The sequence below is a fragment of the Ips typographus genome, linkage group LG1 (genome assembly GCF_016097725.1).
Source record: "Ips typographus isolate SLU linkage group LG1, UJ_Ityp_2.0, whole genome shotgun sequence".
Classification (NCBI taxonomy): domain Eukaryota; kingdom Metazoa; phylum Arthropoda; class Insecta; order Coleoptera; family Curculionidae; genus Ips; species Ips typographus.
The window spans coordinates 10,753,488-10,775,798 of NC_138422.1; the positions used below are offsets into that span (position 1 = coordinate 10,753,488).

Here is a 22,311-nt window from a genome sequence, read left to right on the forward strand (position 1 = left end):
CTGAACAAATCAACAGAGCTACTGTTGTACCACTGCCTTAGGTTGTTCAACCAGGAGATGCGTCTTCTTCCTATACTTCTTCTACCCTGTATTTTTCCTTGTATAATAGTTTGCAACAGTGTGTACCTCTCCCCTCTCATCACGTGGCCCAGATATTGCAATTTTCTGATTTTGATTGTGTTGATTATTTCCTTCTCCTTTCCCATTCTTCTCAACACCTCCTTGTTCGTTGTTCTGCTCACCCAGCTTATTCTGAGGATTCTTCGATATGCCCACATCTCGAACGCTTCCAGCCGGTCAGTGTCGCACTTCTTAAGCGTCCAGGCTTCCATTCCATATAATAGTACTGGAAATATGTAGCATTTAAGCATTCTGATTTTAAGATGTAGACTAAGATCTGTTCTGGTTAATGCATTCCTCATTTTATTAAACACTGATCTAGCCTTTCCGATTCTTGATCTTATTTCCTGTGAATAATCATTATTGTCATTTACAATCGTGCCCAAGTACTCGTATTTGCGGACTTTCTCCACTGGCTCCCCTTTGATCCATAATGTTTCTCGCTGTTGCTGGTGTTTTGTGATTGTCATGAATTTAGTCTTTTTGGTGTTAAGTGTGAGCCCCCTTTCTTCGCTGATCTGTACTACTAGATCTATCAGCCTTTGCAGTTCTTCCAGGGTTTCTGCTATTAGTATTAATGAGCTGCTAATACTAAATAGCTTATGTTTCAGGTACCTTTATTTGCTTAATCTGGAGTTTGCTTATCATGCTTTGAAAGGGTCCAAATTTAAAAAGTCCTATTATCAATTATTGCTCTAAAAGACTCTAAACAAAAGGTGTTTGAAGCTATGGTTATAATGGTGTTGTCAAAATCCATATGCAGAGTGTTGAAAAAATAAATTTCTAATAAGTTTCAGGTAATATTAGAAAGATACAAGTTTTTTTAATACATAAATTTGATCAAATGCCATTAATTTGCAGAATTAGCCCTTATAAATTTTGCCGTATCTTCTCTGACTAGGTATAAGGCTAGAAACATTACTGTTAAATACTTTTCCATCAGATAGTAGGTTAAATTACTATTTTAATTGTATTATTTACACATTATGAAATATACAAATAAAAAGTACACTCAAGTTTCTTTTTTATCTAAGAAGTCTAGTTTTCTTCATAAACAATCATAAACTTAGATAATTTCTTTAACTGAGGTACCTACCTGCTCTTACAATAAATTGAACTGAAATTGAAAAAACATGTTAAATAAATCAGACAACAAAACCAAATTGATATGTTGCTGGGTAAATTTACAATAATTTAAACTGAATGTGGTTGTAGTTCCCAAGCCAAAGTTTGATTGGAACTTTCCGCCTATGTTTACCACCAAATGTTGCAAGTTTTCCAGTTCGGTGAAGAAAAATCTTAAATTCTACGAAGGTCTCTACAATTAGAACACTAATTAATAAACTTAAACAACCCTAAATTAAGTTTTTATTTCTTCCGTTTGTAGTTTTTGGTGTTTTTCAACTGTTTAAAATTCCTAACCTCAAAATTCAAAATGTTTAGCCGACTGTCAGTTGGGACTATGCTCTATGTTGCCACATCTTCCACGAGTAGATGTGAACCTGGTGTATTGTTGGTTGCAGTAATAAACGGACCGATAAATTATACAGATTTCGAAAAAAAAGCATTTATTGCATGCAAAACATGTGAGATTTTTAGAATGTTTTTTTTCAAAACAATATAGTTTTCTTATTTTCATTTATAATTGCTTAATGAAAGATACATATTGTGAGGTTTAAAAAGGAGGAATTTGTCAATACGGCAACGTCCAAACAGGTGATTAAAAAAATGGATAGCCTAGCTTGTAATAAACGACGTGCGTAAATTTCAATATGGCGGAGCACTTGATGACGTAACCGCCACGGGAAACAAAAAGAACCATACCGACTCCCGGTATAACCAGAGGTGTCATAACATCAATAGCTATTTATGTAACCAGTTAGGAAAAGATCGATTTTGTGTAACGAATGAATGTTTGTAGGGCGAGCGCAGCGAGGTCCTACAATTTGAATGAGTTACACAATAAGACATTTTCGAAACGTGTTGCATACATAATTTTTTCTAATTTTGACCAAAAAGCGGTAAAAACCATCTTTTAAAGTGATTTAACACAAATATTCACTTTCATAACACCTTGTATAAATAGTGACAACGACATGTTATGATGGATGTCGCCCATTTGTTTCTACGGAAATGCATAAAAACAGGGAGTGATGAAGTGAACTTTTCATAACTAGTTACATAAAGTGATACTTTATGTAACTAGTTACATAAAGTAAAACGTTGTGTCACTCTAATCAGTTTTGAAAAGTGTCACCTTATATGCCAAAATTAGAAAAAAATATTTTAATGTTATGACATGTTGGATTGGGCATGCTCACTTCACTATAATACCAAATTTTCACACAATGTTAGGCAACTAACTAGTACCAAGTCATAGAAACTAGATTGCTCCTCATTAATTGAACAAATAAATAATCAATATTCTCTAAAAATTTGCATCATACGTCATCATACATTCCGTGACAGAATATTTTTGCACTTTATTCGTAACTACGATTATGAGCCACCCGGTATAATAGTTAGGGTTAGCAAAGTGTGGTACATGTTATGCGCACCTCTAATTTCTGTATGAAACGTTAATTTGTTTCTTGTTTAAGAGCTAATATGAATGAAATATTCAGACCTTTTACAAATTACTTATAGTACCACTTTCTTTACGTTATTTTGATCCATTTTTGCTACTCACTTCGTATGTTAAAACCCATTAGAACAGTTATTTATCTCAAGCAAATTTCAACCACTTTGACATCTGATTAAGATGTTTAAGACCTGAAGGAAATGAAACATGTCCTTCTTCTAGAGGTGTGAAAATATTTAATACCCTTTTTGGCAGAATGCATGGTTTCTATGTTTGCGTATTGCAAAAAAAAAGTATAGCATTATGGTCTATTTTCGCTTGCTCGAGCTCTTAGTTCTTATGCCAAAATTCATCAAGATAATGACTTTTTTATGCAAATTCGAACCAAAATGTTACTTTTAATTCCTGATTTACATAAGTTGTAGCAGATATAGCCACCTGGACGTCAATCTGAAGAATAACTGCAAGATTTTAATATTAATTTTAACCTGATAATTGACTCTATAAACGTAACAATTTTTCAAAGATGTGTTAAACGATTTCTAAACTGGTTTGTTAAATTGTATATTTAAATTGGACTTCATCACTTTTAATGTTTATGACAAATTCAATGGCGCAACCAAAATAATTGAAACCAAATTGAACTCTAAGGATATATGACTTTTTTACGATCTGGGGAAAGACGTACTTAAAAGGAAACTTTCTTAGTTTGAATAAAGTATTTTTAAACCTGAAGAGGAAGAGTACTTGTAGAGGGTGAGTCAACCATAGTGTAAAATGTATTATTCCAAAGTAACTTTGGACCAAAATAACGAAAAAATCTCGTGGTTTATAATAAATTCAAAGAACGGTACATAATTTGATAGTCGAATTATTTTGTATAAAAATGATATTCCTACTTTTTGTATAAACTACTAACTTGAGACATGCACTGTTCAAAATTATTAAAATTTCATAATAACGTATTTTCTTCTGAATTTTAAAAACTATAACACACCAAAAACGAAAAATTTCATATTTTTATGCTGTGCGGTTTCATCGCAGAATTTCTGTTATCTAAAACAAGCCATAAATATTGGGTAATCAATTAATCCTTGATAATACAAAAATGCAATTGCCAAACAAGTATTGAGTAACTTTTAGGTTGAACCGGGTATATAAATGTTTGCCAAAATATAAAGGAGATATATAATATAGATAGGATGGCAATATGGGGGGCGGGAGCTAGAGTACGGCAGCCATTTGCATTTGTCGCTATCGGAGGCGGCGGCGTCGGCGGGTCTGATCAAAGCGCGCCCGCCTCCGAAATCCGGCCGGAGCTTAATCGGATTTCCGGGTATACGCTGCGGAATCCGGGCTTTGTGGCTTCGGGCGCTGCTATTACATTCTGAGGCAATTGGGTAGATTAATGGGTTTTCCGGAGTATTTTATTATGTTAAAACACTTAGTTTCTTCGGTTTCTGAATCAACTATTGAAATTCTAAGGTCCGATAGTCGAACTATTAGAATTTGTGACATCATCTTAATTTAATTTGATTTTACATAAATTCCGAAAATAATGAAAAAGCAACAGAAATTGTACTTGATGATTGAATCTGAAGCAAAATATCTGGAAACTTAAAGACACACCAAACCGACCATCGGGATAACCGTGTGACGGACAGAAGAACACTGAGAATTTCATTCAACTGTATAGAATTAAATGTTTCAACAATGAGAGATATACAAAAGCGTTCAAAGTTTCGAAATATTTTTCAACAACATTATAATTAATTAGTGATCCAGCACCTCCATATTTCTTGTGTCATGTTTTGGCTGACGGATGATTCCACCGGAATAGTATATTTCATTACCAGTACAGAAATGAGGATTTTCCGTGCGCGCGTGACAAATTCTCGTGTGAGGCGCAGCCGAACACGGGAAGTCATGCAAGAACGGAAAATCCATTTCTGGACGAGTAATGCACGATATTTTTTATTATACTTAGGTACCTGAAATCAACATAAACAAAAAATATCGCAAAAAATTATTAAGAAAATCGGGAATATTTATTTTTATTTTTAAAACAGTAAAAATGTAAATACATACAACTCAAATTAACAAAAAAAATACAAGTAGGTAATTCTAAGAAAATTAATTTTGGACAGAACCGTTATTATTAATAGTAATATTTATTGTACAATTCGTATTATTGTTGAAGCTCAATCCCTTTTGCATTTCTTTTTGTTGAACTAAAGACTCTGCTAAAGATGTTGAAGCGGAGTGTTTGTGTGTGCTTTGGTTCTCTTGATTGACTGTTACAGATGTTGTAGTTTCCAAGTTACAAGGGCTAAACAACTTCCGTGATACTTCAATTTTTCTTTGTATGAACTCTTCTATATATCCTTCTGCTACATTGGAAGAAAGCCATCCTCCGTGTCTTTTCAAAGTGAGCAAATCACCGCCGTTTTCCACCAACATGGTTGCCGAAGAGCGCCTTAGCCCATGTCCGGTATATTCTTCGGGATTTTTTAGTTTTAGGTATTTTGCAATAAGTTTTGGAATACCACTGATAGTATGGCACCCAACATGTTGAGCGTAACATCTTTGGTTTCGGTATGCAACAAATAATCTTCTACTCTCCATATGTTTAGGGCGTAGATCTGCGTATTTACGGTAAATTGTACAGGGATCGAATTTGCAATTTTCATTGGTAATGGTAAAACTTCTTGACCTGTGAGTTTTTCCATCTCGTAAGAACACGACAAGGAAACGCCCATTATCTTCCACATCATCTAAACTCAAACGTATTAAATCATCTCTGCGGCATGCACCGAAGATGCCAAACACTAAAATTACTTTTGCTAGTAGATATTCTCCATCTGAAGCTTCACATAAAAATTTGGTTACTTGTTCTGCTGTAAGAATCTTGTGTTTCATCATCACCTCTTAACTTACTGGCCAGATTATGATGATATCCATGTCCTGTTATTTCCATAATCACCAGCTTTCCAGTCGGAATTTGGCGTCAGGAAAACTTGATTATACTAGTCATAATTGAAGTCTTTTTTGAATCATCTGCAACAAAATCAAAACTTCTTTATAAGATCGAAATATGCGATATTCTACATTCTACAACTTTACTTTTCAGAATACTATTGTAATATCTACCTACTTTACTGGACACATACCAAGATTTGCTGTGTTTCTTAACCATTTGCTGTCAACAGTTTCCATTTTAGCATGTCTTGACATATACTTATACTCAATTATGTTACTTAGAAATCCATATGTCAGTTTTTCTTCTTTAAAGGAGAGGACTTGCAGTGAAAACTAATAACCAAAAGAGAATGAAAGAATAATATTTTAGAAGCAAAAATGTCTGTTAAAATTAACGATGGGTTTGGAAAATATTGGTAAAAGAAAATCGGAAAAATATTTACCTCAAACAGCTGATTGAAAGGTTTTCTGATTGGTGAGACTGCTTAGTACAAAATGGTACAATAAACGGTTTGTCAATCGACGGTCTTTGTCAGTACAAAACAATAATACTTTACGATAAATTGCGAAACAAGTCATTAATGAATGTGGAGAAACGGTTTGCTGCTTCTTCAATGGTATTGATATTTTAAGTATATCCTTTTGTGACTGTGATGTGGTTTGTCACTTTTGTGACAAATCAAAAATTGAGACAAAAAAATACAGACAGAGATTGGAGGTATAAACCGGGCATAAATCTATTCAGAAAATTTAAAAACAGCATGCAAATACTCTATTCAGTTGACTGCTTCCCTCCAGGGAATGCCAATTGGAATGAAGTCAGAATGAATAACTTCTTCTGAAGCTCATCGTAAACTAGTATTATTTTAACCAGAACTTAAATTTTATAAATTGAAGAATCGATTTCCTTTTTGTAATATTACTTTGGCAATATCTACGACGCAGAGCAACTCTGTATAGGAAACTCTGTATCATTAATTTCTTGAATGAGTTCTGCAGTAACATTCCACATAGTCCTAACCACACTTTCTTTGTACTGAGAGCAAGTCTTTTTACTCATATGGTTGCGTTAATCTTGCAAAATTATACATATATCTTCCCCTGACGTTGCCCCTTCAAGCTTGTAACTTTTTTTGGCAAAGTAATTCGGTAAACTGTTTCTAAGTGGACGCTTTCAAACTTATTAGATTTTTTGAAATTTTTCTGTCTATTCGTTCCAAATATTGGCGATCATCCTGGATATTGACTTGACTGGTGGTCTTCTGCCATAAACTTTTCTTTGGAGAACGCACAAGATGATATTTGCTTTCGTTCCTCCGAGGTACTCAAGCTTTCTTCTCTTGATGGTGTTCATTGCTTCCAAGTCCTTCTTCAATCTCTCCATCACTGACCTGTTGGTCACTCTGTCCATCATATTCTCAGCATTCTCCTGTAAAGCCACACTTCGAAGGCTTCGAGTTTTTTTGTGTTGTCTCGGTTAATGTTCATGATTCCATCCCATAGAAAAGAATCCAGAAAATATAGCACTGGAAGAGGCAGGCTGTAACAGTTTAGCCTTTTGGTTGAAGGCGGTTTCTTCTCTATTCTACACCTGATTTCCTGTGAGTGGTCCCAATTATCATTGACAATTATCTCTACTGATTACCTATTCTTCTATTAGTGTTAATTTCTAAGCCATATTTAGTGCAAGTCATTTATTTTGTCAGTGAAAATGTAATGATTTACGTACCGAGTGTTGTTCATTCGTTCTCCATTCAGAAGAATTCCTACGCCGGTATTCTCAAGAGCTTCTTTAAAGAGTTCCTCCAAGTAGAGATGTAATGAGTGGAGACAGGATACACCCTTGTCTCACTCTTCGAAGAACCTTTTACTCTGTTGGTTTGCTCTTCCATATTAATTTGAATGATATCTGATTGATTACGATAAAGGTTTCGGATGATTTTGATCATCCATCTCCGTATTCATCAAGACGTCCATCATCTTTTGTGTTTTATTCTATCGAACGCCTTCTGGTAGTCGATATCTGTTTTTGGAATTAGAAGATTGACTAAAATTTAAACAATCACTTTGTACAACCAATTTGGCACACACTCTATACCATTATTGAATATTTTCAAAATAAATTACGAACGTGTTTGAGAATGAGACCACTGAAAACCCATAACCATCCATACATCCAATAAAGTTTTATTTGTTTTTTTTATCGAGGTCGCCATTTATGACCGTGCGAGTTGAAAAAAGTGATTTCCTAGTAGCGAGGGCATTGAAAAAAACAGACTTAAAACGTTTTACGATCTTTTTTCAGCGATTTTATGAATTTGTGAAATCGTTAAACGAGATTTACAGTTTTTTAATTTCCTGAAACTTTTAATTTATTGGCATCAGAACTACGTATATAGTCAATATATTCGACCAACAAACCGTTTGAGAAAATATAATTTCTAGTATGACTTTCTAGAAACGAAAACATCCTTCTAAGGTTGCATTTTACAGTAATATTCTCGCAAATCTGTGTTGTAAAAATTGCTCTAATTTCAGTCAGACTAGAAAGGACTGTATTGACAGTTTTGGGTGTTTTACGACCTTATCTTTTCTTCCGAATGCAAATAACATAGCGTAGAAAATTGCGAGTTACGACAATTTCGCTAAATATGGAGCAAAAGGGGTGGAACAGAAGTCATTTGTGCACAAAGGGTTGATTTATGGAAGCGAATAAAACATTGACATTCGATTTAATGTTTGAAAGAGACCAAAGTGGAATTACTCACTTTAGCCTTTATTTACCAACAAAAGGTCTATTTGTAGTATTGCGACTGGTTTTGCAACTGTCGCATGCCTCAGCTGCACATTAGTAACGGTTTTATGGAATTTTGAAAACTGTAACAATTAGAATAACTGTACTAAGTTGCCTTCGAGGTTGCCTAGGAAAAAGTCTATAGATTTTGTGGCATAGTCACCGAATATGATCTGTTTGGTCATAAACATTGCAAGAGTGTAAAAACTACACTACTTTTTGAGTTTTTTATATAAACTGTGTTTCATTAAACAAATTTGATTAATCCAAAATTATACAAAAAACAACCGGTTATATCTTCATAAAAGCCCTACTAAAAGCACATAAATTAAGTTGTTAAACCCTCTGTTACCCCCATATTAAAATCAAATTAATAAAAGCGGAAAATTGCCTTTTCAACTATACATTTAGGGTGGTTTCGACCCTCCTGTTGAGCGATTCGAAACCTCCCCCCACTCAAGTTGAAATTGCAGTGTAATTTTAGTTGTTCGTTTTTTTTACCTTTTTTTAGCATTGTGTCACTGTAATGCCGCCGTTTAAAAAAACGACCAATAAAATTCGGCAAATTCTTGTGATCTTATAGCGGCGCGTGTATTTACAACAGAACCTTTCTCAATATTTCGTTTTTATTACATCCTGGTAGAATTTTTTGGTGGAAGGTACTTGGTACCACTTGGTCAGTGTACCTTTCAAGGAAAAAAACATTGTTTTTAGATAGAGCATGCTTGTTATCGGATAAAGGTTTCCGAAAGTAAAAATAATATATTACACGAGATGTTTGACGATAAATTTCTCATATTTTAGAGTTTGATAGTGTATTATCATAAAACCTAATTTAGCCAAAAAGGCATCACCATAGAGATGAGAAATGATTATTTTGGCAGCATTGCAGAAATGTCTAAGAAATAATTATTAATCTTTACAATAGGAAAAATGTCAATATGGAAAAATTGCAGAAATGAAATAATAATATGGTCAGTTTGGCAATACAAATTTGATACTCACTTTACAAACATTTGATTGTTAATTTGAAAATTAAAAAAGTGTCAGTTTGCCCACGTTGTAATAATTAGGTAACAAATTAGGGAAAGGATGAATATGGCAACATTGCAAAAATTCGGTAGCAAATTCGAAAAATGACTAGTTTGGCAACACAGTCGAAATTTAGAGACAATGTCAGTTTTTGCTGAGAAATGATTCTTGATCAATTACAAGTAATTTTAGAAAAAAATATCAATATGGCAAAATTGCACAAATGAGGTAATATGGTCAGTTTGGCAATTTTCAACGTTGCAAACGAGGTTGGAAATATTAGATAATAATTTAAGAAAAATGTCTGACATCGATGTAAAAATTGAATTGAAATTGTCAGTTTTGGCAATATATCAAATATTAGAAAAAATGTCAGTTAATAATGAGAATTGATCATTTTCAAGTAATATTAGAAACAATTATAATATGGCAAAATGGCAAATATAATGTGAAGTCAGTTTGGCAATAACAATTTGGAACTCCCTCAGAAAAAGATTTCTATTTGGCAACGATGCAAAAATTTGATAATGATGCCAGTTTCACATCGATGTAAAAATTTGGTAATGAATTATCAAACTGATGAATTTGACAATTAGGGGAAATGACCAGTTTGGTAACATCGCAAAAATTTGGTATTAGGTGTTTTAGAATATATAAGTCAGTCTGGTAATATGTCAAAAAGTTGGTACCAAATTATAAAAAATGATGGCAACATAGTTTGCCAACGTTGCAAAACTTTGACAGTAAATTACACAAATGGTAATATATTATAAAATTGACAGTTTAGCAACGTTTCCAAAATTTGGTAATTAATTAGAAAATTTGTTAATTAAAGGAAAATCATTAATTTTCTAGCGTTTTTCTTGACGTAATGAAAAAATAAACAATTACAGCAATATATACAAAATATGTGTCATATTACTAAATCGCTTTTAATGAGGTAATTAATAATCATATTAGTTATAGAAAAAGAAACGTTGCTAAATGGGTGGTGCTGCACGTGCAAACAATTTTAAGTAGCCGTTTCCTGTCAGTCCAATTAACCGAAACGTATAGGATATCTGATGGATTGCCTAACAAATTGAACCGAATTATTTGCTCAATTTTCAGATTCCTTATGCAACAGGATGTTTTAAATGAATTCTAATGGTGTCATTTTTAAGGGTATAAGTTTTGTGCTTCAATTTTTGTTCATAATTTAAATGTTAATTCGACATTTCCTGTTTTACAGCGATTTTAGTTGAGACTCTTAATAATTGGACAAGAAAGTCATTCAGATATTCAATCTTCAAGAGGCAAACTTTAAAAATAAAATTGACAATTTTTATAATTTAGTACAAAAATTAATAAAAATTGATTATTTTCCTACTTTAGTACGACATTTTTGAAATACATATTGCAAATCTGACAATTTTTAGGTTAGTACCAGTTGTCAAACTGACTTTTTCTCTATTTTGTATGAAATTTTTGGAAGTTGTCAAATTGACAATTTTTCTAATTTATTACCACATTTTTTCGTTGTTACTAAACTGGCCATTTTTCGACTTTGGTATCAAATTTTGACTGATTTGCTGACCAATTTGCTAATTTTCTACCAATGTTTTGTAACGTTGGCAAATTGATCATTTCTCCTAATGTAGTGCCAAATTTCTGCAACGTTGTCCAACTGACATTTTTCCAAATTTAGTACCTTTAGTTATGTTGCCAATCTAACAACTTTTCTAATTTATTACCAATTTTCTGTAATGTTGTTTTCTCTATTTATGACTAAATTTCTGTGATGTTATCATACTGGCCATTTTTCGAATTTAGTATCATATTTTTTTAACATTGTCTAACTGACATTTTTTCTAATTTAGTACCAAATTTTTAAAATGTTACCAATTTGATCATTTATCAATGTTGATTGATAATTTTTCCTAATTTTTACGATGTTGACAAACTGACAATTTCTTAATCTCTCACCAAATTTCGTAATTTACGACTAAATCTTTGCAAGTTGTACAATTGACATTTTTCTAAATTTAGTACCAAGTTCTTACTATGTAGCCAAACTGACAATTTTTTCTAATTTATTACCAAATTTTTGCAATTTTTGCAAACTATTCATTTTCCGAATTGATTATCAAATTTTGTAAACGTTTCCTAACTGACATTTAGTTCTAATTTATTAAGAATATTATTTGCAACGTTGCCAAATTCATGTTTCCTAATTTATTAACTACCAACCTTATACAATAAAATTTAGACGTTTTTTAACATAACTGCAGTTTTATCGACTAAATTTACAGTAAAATATCATAAAAACCTAAATAAATTTAAAAAGTCAAAACATTTAACCCTTTACAACTTAACCCTTTTTACTGTGCTTTTTAAACGGTAAAAAACCTGTTATTTTATGGATTTATTACCCTTTTTTTTGCAACCCGTTCGCAAAAAAATCCGTAAAAAGCAACCCTTTACGGTATTCTAAGAAGTAGGTTACAGTCATAGAGTGTATTTTTATGGATTTTCTCATTTAATTTAAAGGGTGAATGTTACTGAAATTGGGTATTCTTTTTAAAAAACTAGGCTTCAAGCCTTTACAGCACTTGTAAAGATCGAATTATTGAACAGTTATTTGTGTTCAGTTTTTTGGTAGTTTTTATGATTCAGTAAAAAAAGCAGGTCAAGTCTTGTATTTTTTTCTGGTATAATTTGTTTTCACAAAATTAGTGACGGTTAAAAGCTGCTTTTAGTGACAAAATTGTCACTTAAATCTGTCAATTATTTATTTACGTTTTAGACATTTTTTACATCAAAAATTAAGTGGCGTAAAAACTAGAAATCCCTAATTCTGAACGTTATACAGAATAGACCTTCCATCTTGCAACACTTGGTATACTGTAAAAGTTCTGATATGTTTTCAAGTCTTATCTAGTGAATCAAGTTCAGCAAAAACAGAATATTTAGTTAATCTTGAAGATCAGGATATTTAATATTCCTGAATATTTAGAAAATAAGAGAAGAGAATAAACTATTGAAGAGAAGAAGGTTATATTGAATATTTTCTTTTTTCCTAAACGTCTATGTCATTAAATCTTTATGGGTGTATTGTCACTTTTGCACTCACAAACTGATCGGAAACGACGTTGTCAAATGTCAAATATTTCTCGTGACATCAAACGTACAGAATACCGATTTTTTGCTAGTTTTACTGGTACAGAAATAGATGATGATAGATGGAATGAAATGATAATAAATGGAATAAAAGCTCGATCTTTGAGTTCTGGTCCAATCAGAATTGGTTTGTCTTAATTTTGTTTCCGTTATACAGAGAAACATATTGGACTATTTGCGATATCTCAGCTCTCATTTAAGATAACAAAAAACTGAAAACGGTCACTTATAGGGTTTTTTCTTATTATCTTTTAAAATTATCTGCAATGGATAATTGAAAATTACACTCACCAATTTTAGTGTAGGTAATTATAATTCAATTACTTTTTCCAGTAATTGCCACAGCTCTGTCTAGTCTAGATGAAAAGAAGATTTTTAGTTATTTTTTGAAAATAATTTATATTAAAGATCCTGATGCTAAAAATTAACGAATATGTGGTTATCGTCCTAACAAATAAAAAGTGTGAGTAAAACACATTAAAGAGCTTTCTCGGTCAAATTGACGTATAGATTATATCTCTAAATAAATCACATTTAATTTTAATACTTTTCCACAACAGTAGGCTAAATACGAAAAAATTCAACTTATCTTAAGCCACTTATTAGACAACCGGGCTTTAGACAACATAAATTAACAAAAACAACGTGACAACTTAAGACATTATCGACATTTAAAGTTACACATATCCATCGTCGTTTCGACCGCAGATAAGAGGGGTAAAAAAAAATTAATTCCCACCCCGATGATTCCGAAGCACCAGGACAAAGATAAAATGCAAAAAAAAAACATAAATCCTAGGCGATAAGTTAGTGACACATTTCTTAGCAGACCACTTCAGACCGATAAAAACACTTTATCCAGGCCATGTGTTTTTTGAAGTTTTAAACACCAACCAGATTATGATTCTAACTAGGATTTAGGTGTTAAGCTGTTTATTGAAACGCCATCCCTAAGAGCAAGGTTATTGCTTAAAAAATAAGCCGCTCGAGTAATAAAATAGTCAATAACTATTTTAGAAACTAATTTAGTAATTAAATTTGAAATATATGGACGTTTTAGGGCCGTATAAGTCGTGAAAAAATGTTTTGTAAAAGGAAATGTGTTTATTTTTATGAAGTTGGTTGTGTCAAGTTACGAATTATTAATAATAAAGGCTTCCTTCAAAAGCGTGTCATATTACAGCCTAAAAATTCTGACTTACTGTATTTCGAATAGCTCATTTCTTTCAACTTCTGGGAACGCAGTCTTAATTTCATACCATAATCTCATCGTAAAAGCGCAACTAATCGTGCTTTATTTACGACACAATTAGAGTAAACACATTGTTGTGACAATGTAGCGCATGTTTACAAAGTATGACAAAAAGACCAGTCACGCATTTTAGAAAGACGCGTGGAAGAAAGGTCATAAAATTCACTTTCAGAAAAATAAAGCGTAAACTCATAAATCCATAAATGGTAGAAAAAAGTGCTGCTTTTTGGGTGCCAAGGTTTATTAACAGTGACTGAATAACTGATACAGGATGTCCCATAAAAACCCCACAAAGTTTTAGATGCGTTGCAAACTCATCCACTTCACTTCTATAAACCAAATCTGTAATACAAAGAAATTACCACTTTATAAACAAATCATCATTTTTGAGCTAACATTTCGAGTTTTACAGTAAAAAATCACCCTGTATCATACTCTGTTTTCGAAAGCAATCAGTAAATTTATGGCCCCCTACCTAAGAGGCTTTAAGGGTGCGGCTCATACAAAGGAAAGCAATAAAACACAATTGAAAACTAGTATAATACTGTATTTTGGTTGTGCAGTAAAAAATATTTACTGTCCTTTTGGACCTTTGTTAAAGAAGTATTTTAGTCCTATATGTCCTTTCTCTAATCGTAAAATTTGTCATTTTTGACCGCTTGTAAGCTAAACTGAATGAAGCTAAAAAGTTGACAGTGTCTGATGCTATTTTAATAGTGTTATACCTGGTGTCCAACAATGGATGGTACCTATCACTTTTATGGGGAGGTACGATAATTCTGAAAATTTGCGTGTTTAGCTAATGAGCAACGCTCTATCAATCTAAAATGGTTTTATTATTGCCACGTAAACAAAATAGCAGCAACTTTGTTATTTTAAATGCACTGCATCAATAAAATTTTTATTATTCGGTTATCTTGTTTCGTAGAAAGAAAACATTTTAGTTACAGTTTAATAAAACCTAGCACATTATTATTATGGGACGAAATTGATTCTAAATTATACAGGGTGGCTGTAAACTAATATTTTTACCCCCAAACACAAATCGTTGAAAGTTGTGTTTTTGTTACAGAAATTTGAAAAATCTTGTTGAAAAAATTGTTACTACAGAGAGAAACAGAAAAAGTCTTCAACTTTTTTTAAACAATTTTTTTTTTCAATCAAAGTAAATACAATTCATTTTCGCTTGGGGTAAAAACCATTTACAACGGAAAATTCCATTAAAACACTCGTTTTTTCAAGCAAAAATCAGTTTTATTTACTTGATCCAACAACCGCAAGGCATTATTTTGAAGATACAGGGTGTCAAAGTTTCATTTTTTATACAAATAACTCATAAATTGTAACAGATACGAAAACATGCGAGAGGCAAAAAAGTTTCAACATTAAACAGGAAATTCGGATTTTGGAAAAAAGATTATCTGTGGGGTACCACAAAAAAGTTCGGAGGGGTAAAAATAAACAGGGCCAAAGAAAAACGCCCTGTAAATAAAAATAACATCAGCTAACATGCCTCACGATGTACGTTGTAAATGTACCGTGATCGGTTATTTACTGGTAAGGTAAAGTAAAATTTAAGGTACGCGTCCACTAATCGGTATCGGAACGGACGGTACGCATCGTCGGGATCGGATTTTGATTTCGTCTTTGGAATCCCGATCAGAAATGCCGAAGTGCGATGACGATAGGTGAACGCAGTCGTATTTGATTCTATGTAGTTGATTGGAAATGCGATTCGTGCGATGCGTACCGTCCGTGCCTATACCGATTAGTGGACGCGTACCTTAAGTGTTACAGGCAAATTTACCAATCTTACCAGTAAACTTATGGGTTCAATTAAAATTTGCTTGAAAGATATCATTTTTCTGTCATAACTGTCATGAAGTTGAAAAGTCTGAATCATTACAATTTTTATGGACGCCCTGTATAGTAGCGGGCACTGACAGACTGTGAAACTTCCAGGGTGTGTATTCTTGAAACGAGGGAAGGGAGTTATCAGGAGAAAGACCTGTAGAATGTGACAGTAACCCGTTATTGTCAGCTTCTTCTGTCACATTCTATCAACACTTCTCCTGAGATTTCCGTTCCCTGCTTTCAAGAATTAGGTCCCAGATAGGAGTTTAGCAGTTCTTTACGAACCTTTTTGCTCTCATTCAAATATTTCGCAACTTTCACCGTTTCTGAGTTATTTAGCAAAAACTGGTTTGATGCAACAAATTTTCAAATCAGTTAAAATTGTGGTTTCAAATGTGACCACCCTGTAACTCGTTTATTTTTTGGAGTTCAGGGAGGTTGAACTACTCAAATTAACCGTCTTGAGCTCCTCTTTTCAGGTATAAAGCAAAACAAATTATCTTAAAAATTGCGTACAGGGTGACCAAAAGATCTGAATCACTACACTTTTCTTGCATCCCCTGAATAGTAGCGGCACTGACGGACTTTAAAACTAGCAAAGATAAGTTTAGTGTAGTTCTTTACAAACATTTTTGCTCTCTTTCAAATTTTTTGTAACTCTCACAGTTTCTGAGTTATTTAGCAAAAACCGGTTTGATGCAACAAATTTTCAATTCAGTTAAAATTGTGATTTCAAATTTGACCACCCTGTAACTCGTTTATTTTTGGGAGTTCAACCACTCAAATTAACCGTCTTGAGCTCCTCTTTTCAAAGGTATAAAGCAAAAAAAATTATCTTAAAAATTGCGTATAAGGTGGCCAAGAAATCTGAATCACTATATTTTTCTTGCATCCCCTGTATGTCTGTCAGCGGTACTGACGGACTGTGAAACTTCCAGAGATGAGTTTAGCAGTTCTGTACGAACATTTTTGCTCTCTTTCAAATTTTTCGTATCTTTCACCGTTTCTGAGTTATTTAGCAAAAATTGGTTGATGTAACCCATTTTCAAATCAAAATTGTGGTTTCAAATTTGACAACCCTGTAACTTGCTTAATTTTGGGAGTTCAGGGAGGTTGAATCCTCATTAAATTTCCTATCCATTAATCTGAAAAAACACTACAAAATTAGGTTCAGTCAGGAAGAAAAGCGGTTTCAAAATTTGAACTACCAGAGACATAGGTTTTGTAATTTACCAGTAATTTACTAGAAATTTACCGGTGAAACTTTCCTGGTATAGTAAAATATTTACTTTACTGGTAATTTACCCATCACTAGTTCTAAGGAATCTAAACTTAAGTTCATCATCATCACAGTCATAACACCTTGACAGATGTGAACTCATTCTATTGTCGGTTGTTGCTGGTATTGGCCGAGAAACCTAAGCTCAATATCTCAAGAACTGTAGAACTATATAGGAAAAAAAACTGGAAAAAAATTAAACTTTGGCATATATTTTCAAAATGATGCGTTTGTGGTCCTATTTTTTGCTTAAAATTTATCAGAGTTATGTAGAAATAAGTAAAAATTGGCTAATTTTTTATTAGTCAAGTTTGAAGCCCTGTAGAAGCCAAACAATATCATCAACCAACCAAAGTTATTATACCGTTGGAATCAAAACAATTAGGTATATCCAACCCTGTATCTGACGTAATTTAAAGACTAATTGAATAATTTTAACACACTGTACTGTAAAATTGTCTAAGAGTTATTTGATAGATAACCGGCAATATTGAGTTTTTTAAGTCACATTCTTCTGGACATAAATTTTTTGACACTTTTTTATGTGACCAAATATTTGCTATAAGTAAATTATTTAAATAAAGCAGTAAGGTTAAATTAAGTAATTTTTTTTTGGTGAAAATGACACCATATAAACCAAAATACATACACGATTACAGTAAATCAAACAAGAAAATGATATTAATGCGTACAGGTAATCTGCTCCATATGCTAAACGATATATCTCGGCAAGTTAATACCACTTCATCAACGAATCAAATACGAACGGAATTAGCTGCAGATCTGACAAGGCAATTGACAAACGAGTGAAATAATTAAAAGCAAAAACTAATTATTGTAATGCCGCCCAAATTGCCGTTGCCTGTCCAGACAGATGGTTCTACCAGATAATAGGGCTTAGGGGGTATCCCAGATATCTGATTTATGCCAGTTTGTTTTACGCAAAAATTATGTCACTCGTGAGGATTACTGATTATAGCGGCCTGTTTGCAGTCTTATTTACCTTTACGGTAAATCGCACAAATTACATGATTAAGCTGTTGATTATAAATTATTTTCTAAATCGGAAAAACCCAAAAAAACCAAAGGTAATTGAGTAGTTTACGTGGAAAGTGAGAGTTTTCGGCAAGATCACTGAGGTTAATCAAACGAGGATAATAAGATCAACATTTTGACTACGAGCGGTTTTAATAGTTGGAATACATAAATTGATTAAAAAAATACAAGAATACAATACAGGGTGAGTCAACGATAACGTAAAGTTGTTCATTCTCATTTGTTTCGTGAAACACAAATAAAATCTTAGGGAATATTGAGATACATATAGTTTAAAATTACTTTTGGATATACAGGGTGCTTCATAAAGACATCTTAGATAAAATATTCGTTCTTTCAATAAAACTCCCTATTTTTTAAAGATTCTGCCAGAAATCATAACATCCAATTGGATTTTCATAATTAATAAGATCCTTTATTTTACAGAAAAACTCTAATTTGAAACATACAGCGCCCTCTCTCCGTAAACAGAAATACTTGGGGTTTGATTTACAGGCATAGAAAAAGCTATAAAGCGTTCTGTTAAAAAAAGGAAGTGTTCTTGAATTGACGGTAACTTATAAGAAATTGATATCAGTTGGTTACTTTTTAACTTTAGTCACTAGAAGGCGATGCTGATCAGATGTTTGTTATTTGTTCTTATAATTTTAGCAAACACTAAATTGTTAATGTTTGCACGCTTACTACATAAATAGCTATTCCTTAGGAAATTAAGTAGTAAATGTTGATAATTTTTTTTTAATGTATGTAATGTAAGTGCTGGCGCCCTCTGGCTATGGGCGTCCACCGCCCTAGCAAGGACGAGTTGTAACAGCGAATAGTTTCCTCCTCGAAAAATATATCTTCAGTATTCAAGTTTTCGTAAATTAGTGATGTTTATGAGCTCACCAATATCTTGCGCCATTTTGAGATATATTGGAGGTAAAAACCGTATTTTGGCGACGGATTACCGTCCTAGCCCTACTAGCTGGTTCACCTATAAACTGAAAACTAAGGAAAAAACAATCTGAAATGAGTCTTTATGAACACAGCTTCCGAGTTGTTTAGCTTTCCTCAAACCGGGTTGAAAAATGTGACAACATGACGTCAGCGTTCGTCGCAAAAGTACGTTGATTCCTAGTTTGTAAAACCAGTTACGTCGCAAAAATTGGGCTTAAATCCAAAGTAACTTCATTATGGTAACACATGACTAATGACATGCAAGCTAATTTAAGAATTATTTATGTAGGTACCTATTATTTTTATGTACCTATCTCCTGAAACTGTGAGTTATAAGGTATAGAAATTAAACTACTTAATTTTTTATAATAAGCATTTATTTCAATTAAAATCTCATTAGCCTGGCTTCTATGGATGGCATCCTGCTTATCTTCAAAATTAATGGCGGGCATCTTCTTAAGGTGTACAAACCATAATACAGCAAAATATCCTTGAGGTGGCTTTGAACCATTTTTGCGGGCATCTTGTCCAGTTTGGGATTCAGTTTAATGTCAATGTAAGGTTTAACTTTAAAAACTTGCAATTGACAGTTAAAAATTAAATATTTAAACAAAGATTAAACTTTACAATGACTTAAACTGATGCTACTTGTTTTGGTATAAATGGGAAAAAATACCAGGGAAAACAAACGGCATAATAATCACAAATAAGGGGATATTAAAAATAAGCTTCACAATTCTGTACTTGAGTGAACATCACAGCTTTAAATTATGTTTTTTTGATTGTGAAGCTTACAAAAATAATGCATGAGAAATTAATACAGTTTTGCTAATCCGAAAAGTTACTTTAGAAAGTCGACCCATTTGATTCTGAAGTCATTTCAGAAAATCAACTGGGCCAACTGTCTAATGGTGGAGTTAATAAAGAGACAAAAACAGTAACCTTAAAAATACAATTACTAACTAAACAGAAGGGGATTTTTATTTTATATTTACCACCAGATTTTATTAATAAAAATTTGATTTTTTTTTGTAAAGTAAGCATATTATCTTGATTTCCCAAACAAACTTCTATCAAGGTTAGAAATATTGATAATAAAAACAAAAACTGGTCCTCTTGAGACTCTTGCTTTGCTTGAACATACTTACAGGTAATAGACAAACCGAAACCATTTTTTTTATGATTTTCCATCAATAGTAAAACCTGAATTCAATTTTAAGAGATTAATAAAGGTTTAAAAGCTTACAGACAAAACTCCTCTATTGTACTTTTTAAAATCAATCAATATTTCACTGCAGAAATATTAAATAGCATTAGTAACCTAACCTAACCTAACCAAAATATATTGACATAGAGAAACATCAACACAAGGAAAGAAAGTACACCAGGTAAAACTTTGTAAGGTATGTTCAAACATAATTTAAACTTATCTAGGTAACTAGGCTAAAATGATAAGTAAAAAGAACCCTACCCACCTATAGGAATAAATTCGTAGTTTCTTGCTAGACTCCAGATCCATGCTGAACACCTCCATCCTAACCATGTGACCAGAAGCTTCAGATAGGTAGTCCACCACCACCTGAATTTTTAAAAATAGTCAAACAAGAATTATGAAACCAGGAGACTGTGTGACTATAGTCTATCCGGCGAGCCTACGGAGTAATAAAATTCGATGGGCGGCAACTTTGGTCGACCCGCATTACACTGTAAAACAGGTACGTAAAAGTGAATCGAGACATGAGACCCGAGAAGTCCTTATATTAGAGAGAGAAGAAGATATTATATTGTAAAACGGACCGGATATAGACCAATACTAATGGACGGGGCGGGTCAACCCCTCCTAATTTTCGCTTTTATTACTCCGTAGGTTCGCCGGATAGACTATAGTTTTCCTTTCACTTACAACAAAAGAAACCAAATTCAAAAGTATGTTACCTGATTTTCAACTGTTGTAGTATCAAAGTCCTCAGGGAAGGTTGCAGGGTACAAGTCAGATTGGTTTTCATCCTTCCTCACTCCTCACTCAGCTCCCTTTCTGCACAATAAAACAGTTAAAAAAATGAAAATTGACAAACTTGATTATGATTCTCACCTGTCATAAAATAATTAATCCACACATCACAGGGGTCCTTAAGGAAGTTGGAAAGTAGGTATGTCATCTCTTCAAACCTGGAACAGAAATGTAAGTTTTTAATTCAATAATTATTTAGGTACCTATTTTTGGGAGTTTCAATTCCAAATTTATGTTCAAAAAAACTAAAATATAACCAAAATGGATGCTAGGATGACCACACCCTTTTAAACAAAGTAAAGCCAAAATTAATTGTAGTTAATTTGAGTGATTCAAAATGGCGGAAACATTAACAACAAAAAAGGCGTAAACCATCACAAAATGGCCGCCATGGGACCCAGACCATCCGTTTTTAGGAGGCATAAGAAAATCAATATTTTGGCAACTGATTGCCTGAAATTCGTCTGTGCTACATAATAAAATAATGTTATGTTATAAACACAGGGACCTTTACAAATGGACCCACTATTCGAAAGCAAAATAGCAATTATCGGAATCCTGAAAAACAAAATGGCCGGTAAGGCAAACTTACCTAACTAGTACTGGCTCATTTTGAGTGAAAATTGGTGGTTGTGGAGGAAAACGTTGTCCGAACTATCCATTTTCCCAAACTTTGTCTTCAGACATCATTGAAAGTAAAAGAAAATCCATTTTGTCAGCTAAGGTCGCTCCCATCGGTATGGTATACTCTACCGAACGGCCGCTGGCAAAATGACCGAGTTGAGGGTGGAGTTCAAAGTTGAAGCTTCTTGAAACAATGGGAGCATGGCAACTAGCGCCAATTCACCGCCCACTACGATTTCCGGTGAAAATAGTGCGGGTAGTTTAAAATTCTAGGATAATATTTTCGCAAAACTACAAGATTATTCAAATGTACATTTGTTAAAGATTGGCTCAATCAGAACACAACCGCCAAGAAGTCCTATTTATAATAAAAATTACAAAATTAAAATGTGTTTAGTTCAGTGATTAACCATAAATTAAGAGTTGTCGAAAATATATTGAGTTCATATTCATACTGTTTAACAAAAAACTGTAGGCCAGCAATACCAGCATCAAGATTATAAAATTCGGATTAGCCGGTTGACACGGTTTTATAACTGCACAGATCTACGATATAAATATTTGCAAAATTGAACAGTAGATTGATCAACAAAGATAATATTTTTGGTGTTTGTATGCAACCAAACATTCA

The 22,311-nt window shown here is 32.9% G+C and overlaps 1 protein-coding gene and 1 long non-coding RNA gene across 2 annotated transcripts in view; one reads left to right on the forward strand and one right to left on the reverse strand.

Annotated features, from left to right (window-relative positions):
- The window catches only part of LOC145732692 (uncharacterized), a 231,754-nt gene that overhangs the window by 6,460 nt on the left and 202,983 nt on the right, over window positions 1-22,311 (forward strand). The gene's annotated exons all lie outside the window — the stretch shown is intronic.
- On the reverse strand, window positions 20,437-21,820 carry LOC145732722 (uncharacterized). The gene is made up of 4 exons (XR_014179046.1): window positions 21,649-21,820; window positions 21,138-21,214; window positions 20,981-21,080; window positions 20,437-20,624 (listed from the first exon to the last, which is right to left on the reverse strand). It is a non-coding gene; the product is annotated as an uncharacterized LOC145732722 (long non-coding RNA).